We start from the raw sequence: 12,492 nt of genomic DNA on the forward strand, positions 1-12,492 counted from the left end.
CCGGCGTCCCTTTTCGGGAACATTCGGCTATGTCTTGACAAAACAGCATCACCAAAATTAAAATTTGACATATATTTTTTGTTATTTATTTATTTTTGGCTTTTTTAGCAAAATGGGGGTTGGACCCGATGAGGGTTGCCTACGTATCTCACATCCGGTGAGAATCAAACCCGCGTAGTTCGGGCCAATAAACTATTTTTGAGAAGACCCTTTTCCATTTTCTATTCTTTTTTTTTATATATAACAAACAAACAAACTATTATTTTTCATTTATAACAAACAAACTAACTAACGTAAAACATAAAACATTCCTTCTTTTTTCATTTGTTTTTCTTATTCTAAAGAAAAAGAAAAATGTTTTTTTTTTGGAATTTTTACCTTTAATAAAAGAAATGCTTAAAAAAAATATTTTTTCAATTTTGAATTTTTAAAGAAGAATTAAAATATTTTCGGATTTTTTTTTTTTTTAAATATTTTTTTTTTTTTGAATTTCTTTTGAATTTTTTTTGGATTATATATATATATTTATTTTGGAACAAATAATAAAATCACGTTCAACGCCCGACTCTTTTTATTTTTATTTTTGGCATTTTCATAGACAAACAAAATAAAATAAAACATTTTAAAAACCAGACTCTTTTTCATTTTCATTTTCATGGCGAAACAAACTATTTTCTTTTCTATATTTTTTTTGAAAAAACAAGACAGAACAATGATGATTTTTTTCCTCTATTTTTCCTTTGCTTTTAATATAACAAACTAATAGACATTTTTTTTTCATTTTCTCAAAATTTCGGTAGAGTTTCGATACTACTCGGACATTGGTTTTTTTCTTCTAAAAATAAGTAGTTATATCTCTAAACTGTCATTTTTCACGATTTTCTAATTTGTGGAAAATGATGACAACATACAAAATCTTTTGAATTTTCATGCTTTTTTTTATTTTTATCTTTTATATTTATTATTATTTTCAAAAATGTGGCATGAGAAACATAAGGATTTCCAAGACATCTTGGATTTCGCAAATGTTCCCCATGCGCTTTTCCCAACACGTGAAGCATGGGGGACATAGAGAATTCCAAGACTTCTTGGATTCCACAAATGTTCCCTATGTGCTTTTTCCAAAAAATGAAGCGTGGGGGACATGTGGAATACCAAGGCTTCTTGGATTCCACAAATGTTCCCCATGTGCTTTTTCAAAAATGAAGCGTGGGGAACATAGAGGATTCCAAGACTTCTTGGATTCCACAAATGTTCCCCATGTGCTTTTCCCAAAAATGAAGCGTGGGGGACATGTGGAATACCAAGGCTTCTTGAATTCCACAATGTTCCCCATGTGCTTAATTAACATAATAGCATGCTTATCAAAAATCGTGCAACTTTCTTATTTAACGTGATCAACATGATAAGGAGTGTCATTTGTCCTCAACTATCATTGGTCCACCAAATGACTCATTCACCCTTGAATAAATACAACATGTAGCACATATGATGCCATAAGATGGTCTATTATTTTCAGGTTGCTTGTCCTAGACAGACCCAAACCCTGTGTTGAGTCCCCTAAGTCAAATACACATGATGCAAATAAACGTTCCTACTAGGGATCCGGCATGAAGCTGAGTTATTCTAGGTTCAAAACCTGGGTGTTTGCTCTAGACCTGGCTTACCCGAGTGGACAGCTCGAGCCGGGGGGGGCAGCATACCGGGAATACAGAAGCTTCACCGGCTTAGCAACTTATCCGAACCTCATTCTAAATTAAGATTTGACACTATACAGAAAAGAAGTCGTACGAAGTACGCCCTTCTTCATGATTTAGAAGACTCAGAAAGGATTGGGGTTTCGGCACAGTTTATATACAGTTCACGTAATATCAAAGCGGTAAAAGCAGCATTTAGCACATTAGGCTCAAACATGTAAAATTCAGATAAAACCAAATATAACAATTTATCTAAGCTCGAATTTCTAACCCTGAACCAGTGGTTCTGGGTTTCATTTGTCCCCAGCGGAGTCGCCAGAGCTGTCACACCTCCTTTTTCCGCACCCGCGAGGGTGCAAGGGAGTTTTTCCAATTAAAGGACAATCGAAAGGGGATTTATTTATTAATTTCAGAGTCGCCACTTGGAAGATTTAGGGTGTCCCAAGTCACCAATTTTAATCCCGAATCGAGGAAAAGAATGACTCCATATTACAGTCTGCGTACCAGAAATCCGGATAAGGAATTCTGTTAACCCGGGAGAAGGTGTTAGGCATTCCCGAGTTCCGTGGTTCTAGCACGGTCGCTCAACTGTTATATTCGGCTTGATTATCTGATTTTGTACAAATATGAACTTATGTGCAAATTTTAACTTTTTACCGCTTTCATAATTATTATTATTAAGAATGTGAACATCGCTTAAAACATGTCTTTGGACTGCGTCACATGAAATGCACCCACAATCCGGAATATATCTTATTTGACGTTTTGGGATTTGGATTTGGGTCGCATGAAATGCACACCCAAGTTTAAAAAAGTAGATTATTAAACACGCACCTAAAGAGACTATCGTGTTATTATTTTGGAGAGGCCGTGAAATTTGCTAAACGGCCCTCCTGACTTCTAAGTAATTCAAAACAAGTATTTACTGAGGGCCCGCAATTTGTATTTTTATTCGGCGAGACTCATCTCATTCTTATTTTTTAAAGGAATTTGCAACGTCGTGGACATGCATCTCGAACCACGTTACAATCAATGTACCCGCGATTTAGAGACACATTTCAACTCCGCTGAGATTTGGATTTGGGTCACATAAATGTGTACCCGAGTTAGGGAGAATAAATTATTAAAGGCGCGCCTAAAGCAACTAGCGCATTATTATATTGGGTAGGGCCGTGAATTTTGCTAAACGGCCCGTCCCGGAATCTGAGTATTTAATACATATATTTTGTGAGGGCCCCGCAATCGACGTGTTTTATTTGGCGAGGCTCGTCTCATTTTATTATTTAAGGGCAAACTTAAGACAACTGCGATTTTCTACTTTTGCGATGGACATAGAATTTGCTAAAATGACACACTTCGGATTCTGATTTCAAAGGATTACTCCTACCAACGGTTTAAACCCATATTTACGACACTCCTAAAAGCATGGCACTAGACTATGTCTATTGAGCAAAATCACGTTTAAATAAATCTAAAACCTAACTTCAGTGTTCCCTAATAATACAGGTACTAGAAACAAAGACTTAAACAAAACAAAAAAAGAAAACTGGGCATAATTATGCATCTTTTGCCAGAATCTCAACCATATGCTCATATAAAACAAAACAAGTGAATAACCATATACATATGAGCAGGGAACAACTAAAAATCTGCTGAAGCAAACAAGGAAAAATGCCAAACAAATGCCTCAAACAAATCTGAAAAAAAACAACTAACCGCGAGGCAGCGTTATCCTTGAAACGCGACGAACCGGAGGCGGACCTTGATGCCTCGGACAACGACCTTGACGTACCGGACCTCGACGAGCAAAACGACCTCACCGAAAAACAGAAAGATCGGACCAAGACTGTCAACGACCCGAGGGGTTGGTTACTACTGTTTTTCTTTTTTTTTTCTTTCTTTTTGACGCAGCAACTGGTACGCGAATATGAAGCGCAAGGGGTCGTTGGCGACGAAGGTGAAGAAGTGCAGCGACAGCTGCTCGGCAACCCAGCAGCGCAGCAACAGCTGCTGCCCGAACGACGAGCAGCAGTAATGTTGACGGGGTAAACGACGAAGCAGGTGATTTGGACTGTAGGGTCGAGGACCGGACGATGCAGCAGCGATGGTTCTGTTTCGGGTGGAGCTGGAGCTCGCGGGCTGGGGGGTTAGGGTGGTTGACGGGCCTGTTTGGTGGTGGTGTTTGGTGGTGACGGGGAGCTGGTGGTTTGCTTCACTGCCGGGGATGCGAGGGGGCTGTTTGGGCCGTGGTCGACGGTGGTTTTGGAACTAGGAGGAGGAAGAGTGACGATGGGCTAGTAGTTTGGGCAGTAGGGTTTGCGGGTGGTTGCTGGAGGTGGAAAGGTCCGTTTGTGGTGGTGTTGAGACGGAGGTGGTGTTTTGGTGGTGGTTTCAGGCGTTGGGGGGAAGTTGGGGAGACGGACAGTAGGGTCGACTGGTTTGGGTTTGTTTGGGCAGTGGTCGTTAGGGTTTTTCCCTTCTTCTTCTCTTGAAGAAGAAGATGAATAGTGCTCAAAACCCCCTAAAAATTTCCAAAGTCCAGCCCTCTCAAAATCTGTCCAAAGTCCTTATAGCTTGTCCGTGTATTATTCTTTTGCCAAGAAAATGGACCCCACGTGTGTAGGGGTCCAATGTTTGTGTCCCCATGCGCGGTAGGGTTCCCCGTGTACGGTGTTCCGTCTGTGTTCCCCACGCGTGTCCCCTCATGTGTGGTGGACTCGGATTATTATGGGCTAGGTCCGAAATTAGGCCTAAAACCGGGTAGTTTGAACCCGAATATTATTCTTTTGCCCGGACCCGAGAAATAGGAACACGACGTTGCTCAACTGATTATGTAAGCAAAATAGCTACTAAAATAAGACTAATTATTTAAAACAAAACTATATTATTATTTTCTTAATATTTTTTCGAGATTAAAAATAGCTACAAAAATATTAACAAAACTATTTTTTGTAATTTTCGTTTTTATATAAAGATAAAATATAAAGTAATATTTTTTTATATTTTTAGAAATTAAAATGACTATAAAACATTAATAGAACTATATTTTTTGGTAATTTTCGAAATTATATAAAGTACAAAATAAGGTACTATTTTTTGTATTTTTCAAGTTTATGAGAAATACATAAACTAAAAAATTTATATATATATATACTTTTGTAATTTTTCTTTTTTGCAACGAAATAAAGCAAAAACAGTCAAAATAGCTATATTAGACCTAAATTACATATTTATGCTAAAATGTGAAAATTCTCGGGGAGGGTCAAAAATCAGGTGTCTACACTAAATATAAAAAATCTTGGGGAGGGTCAAAAATCACATGTCTACACTATATGCCTTGTAAAACCTTGGACGATTTTGCTTTTGGGTAGGCAACAAAAATACAACTCTAAAAGGTGAGTTATTGGGCGAAATTAGTCTTCCTTTAATAGAGTTATTTTTGGCTGAAAATTATCCTCCAAAAACGTGTAGGATTCTGCTTTTACGAGTAGAATCCTACTCCAACTCTACTAGATGACTTTTCTCCCAAGTCACTTTTTACCCAAGTCTTGTCCAGGTTTTTACTAGGTATAGCAAAGACCACAAAAATAATAAGAGGCTACCAGTTATAGCATTGATTCAAAATTAGCATGAATTAATTCTTACTATAATTAATCACAATTTATTCCACTAAAAAACTGCAATTGAACTCCTCAATATGAATTTCAAAAATTCAATAACACTTATTTTAACTCCCCATGTTAAGATCTCAAATATCAGTTAATTAAATTAAATCACTGAAAATTTAATTTAATCAACTAATTAAAACCATTACAATTCCGCTTAAACTATTTCATGTGATGGATACAAAATTCATCGACGGGTTTTCATGAAAACTTATAAGCTTACATAAAGGGGTATCATCAAACTCAAAACCGAGTCATGTATTCCACCAACTAATTATTATTCACAAATATAAATCGTTATTGTCCAATCTATTAGGCATACACTAACTCTGAATAGAGTTGTATCTTTTGATAAATCAAAACAATAAATAAATTATATTGATCATAATAATTATATTAAGATTAGGAGTATAAGCTCATTTAATAAATTAGAGAAAATATTTTATATATTCAGTACAAAAACATCTTTTCTCTACTTGGTCCGTTTAATATACACTGAGTATACTAGCACAAGAATTCGGAGTAAAATCACTCCCATTATCAAGACAAATTATACTATAATCTTGTGCTACGATCATCAAGATATTTTGTCCAACAATATCTTCGATTATGAACATATTTTATTAATTATGAGAACCAACAATTTAATCTTCTGTGTATGAGCTAAGACTCCATACACTAAATTATCTACTACATAACAAAAATGACATACATGTAACAAATGATCTATTTAAAATTGTACTTTATTGAATTGAGTAAATTAAATAAATAATTATTCCATAAAGAATAAAATATAATACTATGTCTAAACCGCATGGTTAATACTATATCCCAACAATCTCCCACTTAGACTCATAACCATGCATCTACTACTCTAACACACATTCCTTCTACATGTTTGTCAAAAATCTTCTATGTAAAGCTCTTTGTAAACGGGTCTGCCAAATTGTCCTCTGACGCAATCTTCAACACTCTTGCATCACCTCTCTAAGTTATGTCCCCGAATTAAGTGATATTTACGCTCAATATGCTTGGTCCTTTTATGGCTTCTTGGTTCCTTCGAGTTTGCAACTGCACCACTATTGTCACAATAAAGTACAATCGGTGCTTGAATCGAAGGAACCATATTAAGTTTTTTCAAAAAGTTCCTGAGCCAAACAACCTCTTTAGCTGCCTCAAATGCAGCCACATATTCGGCTTCCATGGTGGAATCAGCAACACATGATTTCTTGATGCTCCTCCAACTTATGGCTCCACCTCCTAAGGTAAAAACATATCATGAGGTAGATTTTCTACAGTCCCTATCTGACTTGAAATTTGAATCAGTATAGCCAATAGGTGAAAGATCACCTGAGTGATACACCAACAAATAATCCCTAGTCCTTTTCAAGTACTTGATTATATGCTTAACGACAGTCTAGTGTTCTCGTCCAGGGTTAGACTGAAATCTACTAACCATGCCAACAGCAAAGCAGATGTCAGGTCTAGTACATAGCATAGCATACATAAGACTCCCTATAGCAGAAGCATAGGGAAACAATCATCTTTTCTATTTCATCAGTCATTTTTGGGGACTGATCGTTCGATAGAGAGATTCTATGTCTAATAGGGAGAAACCCTTTCTTCGAATCGTGCATGCTAAACCTAATGGGAATAGTATCAATATAAAGTGCTTGGGACAAGCCCAATATCCTTTTCTTGCGATCTCGCATGAGCTTGATCCCAAGGATATGTGCTGCCTGTCGCAAGTCTTTCATATCGAAACGTGAGGACAACCATTTCTTTACTGAATTCAATATGCTCACATTATTTCCTATGAGTAAAATATCATCTACGTACAAAACCAAAATGTGACTTTATCTCCATTCCACTTATTATAGACACAAGACTCATTTTCACATTGATCGAAACATAAGGTGTTAATCGATGCGTCAAAACAAGTGTTCCATGCCCTAGAAGCTTGTTTCCATCCATAAATGGATTTCTTTAATTTACACAACATATTCTCATTGCCACTTTTTACGAAATCAACTGGTTGTGCCATATAGATGCACCCATCAAGACTTCCATTTAGAAAAGCGGTCTTGACATCCATTTGCTAGATCTCATAATCGTAATGATCAACAATGGATAAGAGAATCTAATGGATTTAAGCATGGCTACCGGCGAAAAGGTTTCCTCATAATCGATCCCTTCTTTTGAGTAAACCCTTTTGCAACAAGCCTAGCTTTAAAAGTTTGCACTTTTCCATCCATTCCTCTCTTTTTCTTATAGATCCATCTACAACTAATGAGTTTGACTCTAGTAGGTGGTTCTACAAGATCCCAGACTTGATTGAAGTACATGGACTCCATTTCAGATTTCATAGCATCAACCCATTTATCAACATCTATATCCTGTAGTGCTTCGTAATGAATAGGTTCTGTATTAGGCTCTTCAGGGATTCTATCATAAGATTCTCCCAAGAGCGCAAATTGGAGAGGTTTTCTTACAATTCTTCCACTATGACTAATCACTACAGGTGGAGGCTGATTTTGTTGTTGAATCACAACATTATTTTCTAGAACTGAAGCCTCAATGTTATCCTCCACACCTTGCGGTGCTGGGGTATCATTAACTTCTTCCTGGAGTGCAGGCTGCAGAACAATTTCAGGTTGTTCAACAATCTGAGGTTGCTCAAGAATCTAAGGTTGCTCAACATTACTCCCACTACTTTGGGTTAGTGAGATGTCAGGAAATTGCTCCTGTGCAATCTGCTTCCTATTGACCTTTCTTCCACTACGATAATGCAGTGGTATGTCAATACTCTTTCGGGATACGTTCTAGAGATGAGTCTTTAGTTACTCCATTGTTTAATTCCTGTAAAACTAGTTTACTTCTAGGAATATGGTTCGTTAAATAGTCCTCTTCTAAAAATCTAGCATTTGTCGTAACAATTACCTTCTTTTCTTTGGGAGAATAAAACAAACCGCCTTTAGTTCCTTTTGGATATCCAATAAAAATGCACACTTTTATCCTTGATTCCAATTTATCCGTTTTCCCTTTCAGCACATGTGCTGGACAACCCCAAACCCGAATGTTCCGTAAACTTGGCTTGCGCCCAGTCCACAATTCTACTGAAGTTGAAGGTACTGACTTTGAAGGAACCAAATTTAGAATGTAATTTGTTGTTTCTAAAGCATATCCCCAAAAGGAAGAAGGCAAATCGGAATAACTTAACATCAATCTAACTGTTTCCATAAGGGTCCTATTTCTTCTTTCTGCCACACCATTTTGTTGTGGTGTTCCTGGGGCAGATAATTGAGATGTAATTCCACTATCTGATAAGTATTTTATGAATTTCGCAAAAAGGTATTCACCACCATGATCAGATCACAATGTTTTGATATATTTATCATGTCGTTTCTCCATTTTCGTCTTAAATTCTTTGAATTTCTCAAAGCATTCAGACTTACGTGGCAATAAATAAATATATCCATATTTTGAGTAATCATATGTGAAAGTCACAAAATACTCAAAACTTCCTCTTGCTTGTATATTCATATGTAAACACAAATCAGAGTGAATTAATTATAACTTATCGCTGGCTCTATTTCCTTTTGAGGAAAAATGTCTCTTGGTCATTTTACCTTCTAAACAGGATTCACATGTTGGTAGTGACTCCACTTTCAATGAACTCAAAGGTCCATCAGAGACCAATCTCGAAATCCTATTTAGATTTATATGACCTAGACATAAGTGCCACAAATAAGTTTGACTCAATTCAGAAATACATTTTCTTTTATGTGGTAGATTAATGTAATTTAATTCTTTTGGTTGTTGTAGCACATGAAGATATATATCAAGAATAAAAATGTCAGGTACTCTAACAGCAGTGTAGATAAAACATTTATTAAACTTAATAACAGTAGAGTTATTAGCAAAATAAATATTATAACCAGCATCCATTATTTTCGAAACCGAACTCAAATTCCTTCTAATAGAAGGTGCATAGAGAACATTTTCTAAAACTAAAACTCTATCACTACTAAACGAAACTCTAATATCTCTTAAAGCTAAAGCTGGTGCTGGCTCGCCATTGGCTTGAAAAACGCAAACTTTATTCCCACTTAGCCGCTGCATTTCCTGATACCCCTACAAAGTAGTGCAGATGTTATTAGTGGCTCCCGAAACTATACACCAAAACATGGTAGAAACAACCGCTAAACAAGTTTCAACGATATTTAAATTTGAATTACCTTGCTTATTCAACTTTGTCAGATAGGTAGGGCATTGCTTCTTGTGATGCCCAGGTTGCTTGCAATGATAGCACTTGCCTTTGGGCTTTTACACACCAGCTGCACCACTAGGTGCCAAACCCTTTTAAGCCTTCTTCTTTTTCTTACTGCCTTTCGACTTAGAAACTGAAGCTTTCTTAACATTGAGTGCCACAACTGGAGCTTGTTGTTTGATAATAGATTTTGCTTTTTGCAGCTCATTCAACAATTTTGCTAGTGACAAATCCATTTTGTTCATATTATAGTTTAAGCGAAATTGTTGAAAACTATCAGGCAGAGTGTGTAGGACCATATCCACTTGAGACTCTTTATCAATCATAGCTCCAAGGACCTCCAGTTCATTCAGAAGACTCATAATCTTCAGAACATGGTCCCTGACCGATGACCTTCAGCCATCTTGGCTTTCAAAAGGGCTTTCATGGCTGTCTACTTAGCTGCACGATTTTTCTCACCAAATATCTCTTTGAGACTTTCGAGCATATCATAAGCAGACCCCATAGACTGATGCTGATGTTGCAAAACATTCTTCATAGAGGCAAGAATGTAACATCGCGCCATCTCATCAGCCTTAACCCATTTGTAATAGGCCTTAACTTGATCATCAGTAGCTGTCATGACCCAAGCCCGGACCCGGTCGTGATGGCGTCTCTCATGAAGACAAGTCCATCCAACTACACCCATTTCAATCTTTAAGTAGTTAAACATTAAGAAACAGTAATAAGAATAATCAATTAAACCATGGTTTAAGCAATTAAAAACATAATTTACGGAAAATAATCCCAACACAGCCCAGAGTCGGGGTGTCACTAGTTATGAGCATCTATAAAACCTAATACAAGTTTGAAAAGTCTACAAACCATTACAAATGTCTGATAAGAGATAGAAATAATAAAGAGGGAGAAACACGGGACTATGGACGTCAAGCAGCTACCTCATGTACTCCGATATCTGTCGGGAGCTCTCAACTCGCACTGGCAAAATCCGTAACGCCTGAATCCACACACGGGGTGTAGGGAGTAAAGTGAGTACTCCAACTCAGTGAGTAACAAATGTAAATAAAGACTGAAAGCAAGAAATCACGTAAGGCACAAAGCACTCTATAATGAAACAGTAAAACAAATTAAATAGTAAACCAGTGAAAGATAGGTAAAATTCTTCAACTCAAACGTAGTTTCATGAAAAGCCTTTTTCAATAATTAAGTAGGTAATTGACAGTCAATTATGAAAAGTAAACACATAAAGGCTCGCCCCTCGGGCACAATATCAACAAATCCGCCCATCGAGCAACATCTCAGAACAATACCAGTCCCTCGGGTAATCACATAGAAAAATACCAGCCCCTCGGGCTCAATCTCACATCATAATGGGTACCCGTGCTCACTGGGGTTGTACAGACTCCTGGAGGGGCCCCTTACGGTGAAGCGCAATATCAAGCCACCTCGTGGAATCATCACTAGGCCCTCGGCCTCATATCAATCAAGCCACATCGTGGCGTTTATATCTCAAGCCCTCATCCTCATAACCAGTATCAAATATTTCCTCACAACATAGGCCCTCGGCCTTACTCAGTCAAAATCTTCACAAGCCACTCGGGCAGTAGTAAAACATGTTTCTTAGCCCAAAATATCATTTAAAAGATCATTTAAGTGTTAAAACAGAGCAAACATAGTTGAGTACGAAAACAGTGAAATATAACATGACTGAGTTCAAGTATAAAGTCAAAACAGTGAGGAAATACCGGTAAAAATCCCCGAAGGGTTCAAATAGTTGGCACAAGGCCCAAATATGGTATACAACCCAAATCATCATGATAGCCAATAGATTTCAGTCAAATACGCGGTAAAATAATCATTCGGGATGGACTAAGTCACAATCCCCAATAGTGCACGACCCCACACTCGTCGTCAAGCATGTGCCTCACCTCAATATAGCACTACAATGTGTAATCCGGGATTTCAAACCCTCAGAACATCATTTACAATCATTACTCACCTTGAACTGGTCAAATCTCTAGCTCGCGATGCGTTTGCCCCTCCAATTGGCCTCCACTCGTGTCGAATCTATCCAAAACCACAACGAGGACGTCAAAATATGCTAAGGGAACGAAGCCTAAGCAAAAATAATCAATTTACAACATAAATCCCGAAATTACAAAAACCCGACCCCCGGGCCTAAGTCTCGAAATTCGATACTTTTTACATCATTAAATTTCTTATCTCCCCACGAGTTCATATATATCAAAAGTTCCGAAATCCGACCTCTAATGGTCCTTCAAATCCTCAAGCAAAGGTCTAAATTTCCAAGCCCTAGTTTTCCCAATTTTAGCCCTTAAATTCCATTACTCATAGACCTAATTCGTGAAATAATAGCATAGGAACGAGTTTTAGGTCCAAATTCCTTACCTCAATGAAGTTCCCTTGAAATCCCTCTTTCAAATCGTCCAAAAAGCTCCAAAGCCGAGATAGAAATGGTGAAAATAGCTCAAAATCGCGAAGGACACAATTTATACCTTCTGCTCAGACATTTTCGCACCTGCGGCCCTATTTACCGCTTCTGCGGTTCTTTATCCGCTTCTGCGGAAATCACTTAACTCACCGTTTTCCGTATCTGCGGCATGGCAGGTGCGGTCTCTATAACCGCTTTTGCGGTTCATGCCATCTTCCCAGCTTCCACTTCTGCGACCGGTTTCCCACATATGCGGCGTCGCACCTGCAGTCCCCAATCCACAGGTGCGGAAATACCAGAAGCAACAAAATCTGCAGCTGCAACAATTTCTCAAACTCCCCGTCAACCATCCGAAACCACCTCAAGGCCCTCAGGACCTCAACCAAAAGCACTAACATATCCCAAAAC

The sequence above is a fragment of the Nicotiana sylvestris genome, chromosome 11 (genome assembly GCF_000393655.2).
Source record: "Nicotiana sylvestris chromosome 11, ASM39365v2, whole genome shotgun sequence".
Classification (NCBI taxonomy): domain Eukaryota; kingdom Viridiplantae; phylum Streptophyta; class Magnoliopsida; order Solanales; family Solanaceae; genus Nicotiana; species Nicotiana sylvestris.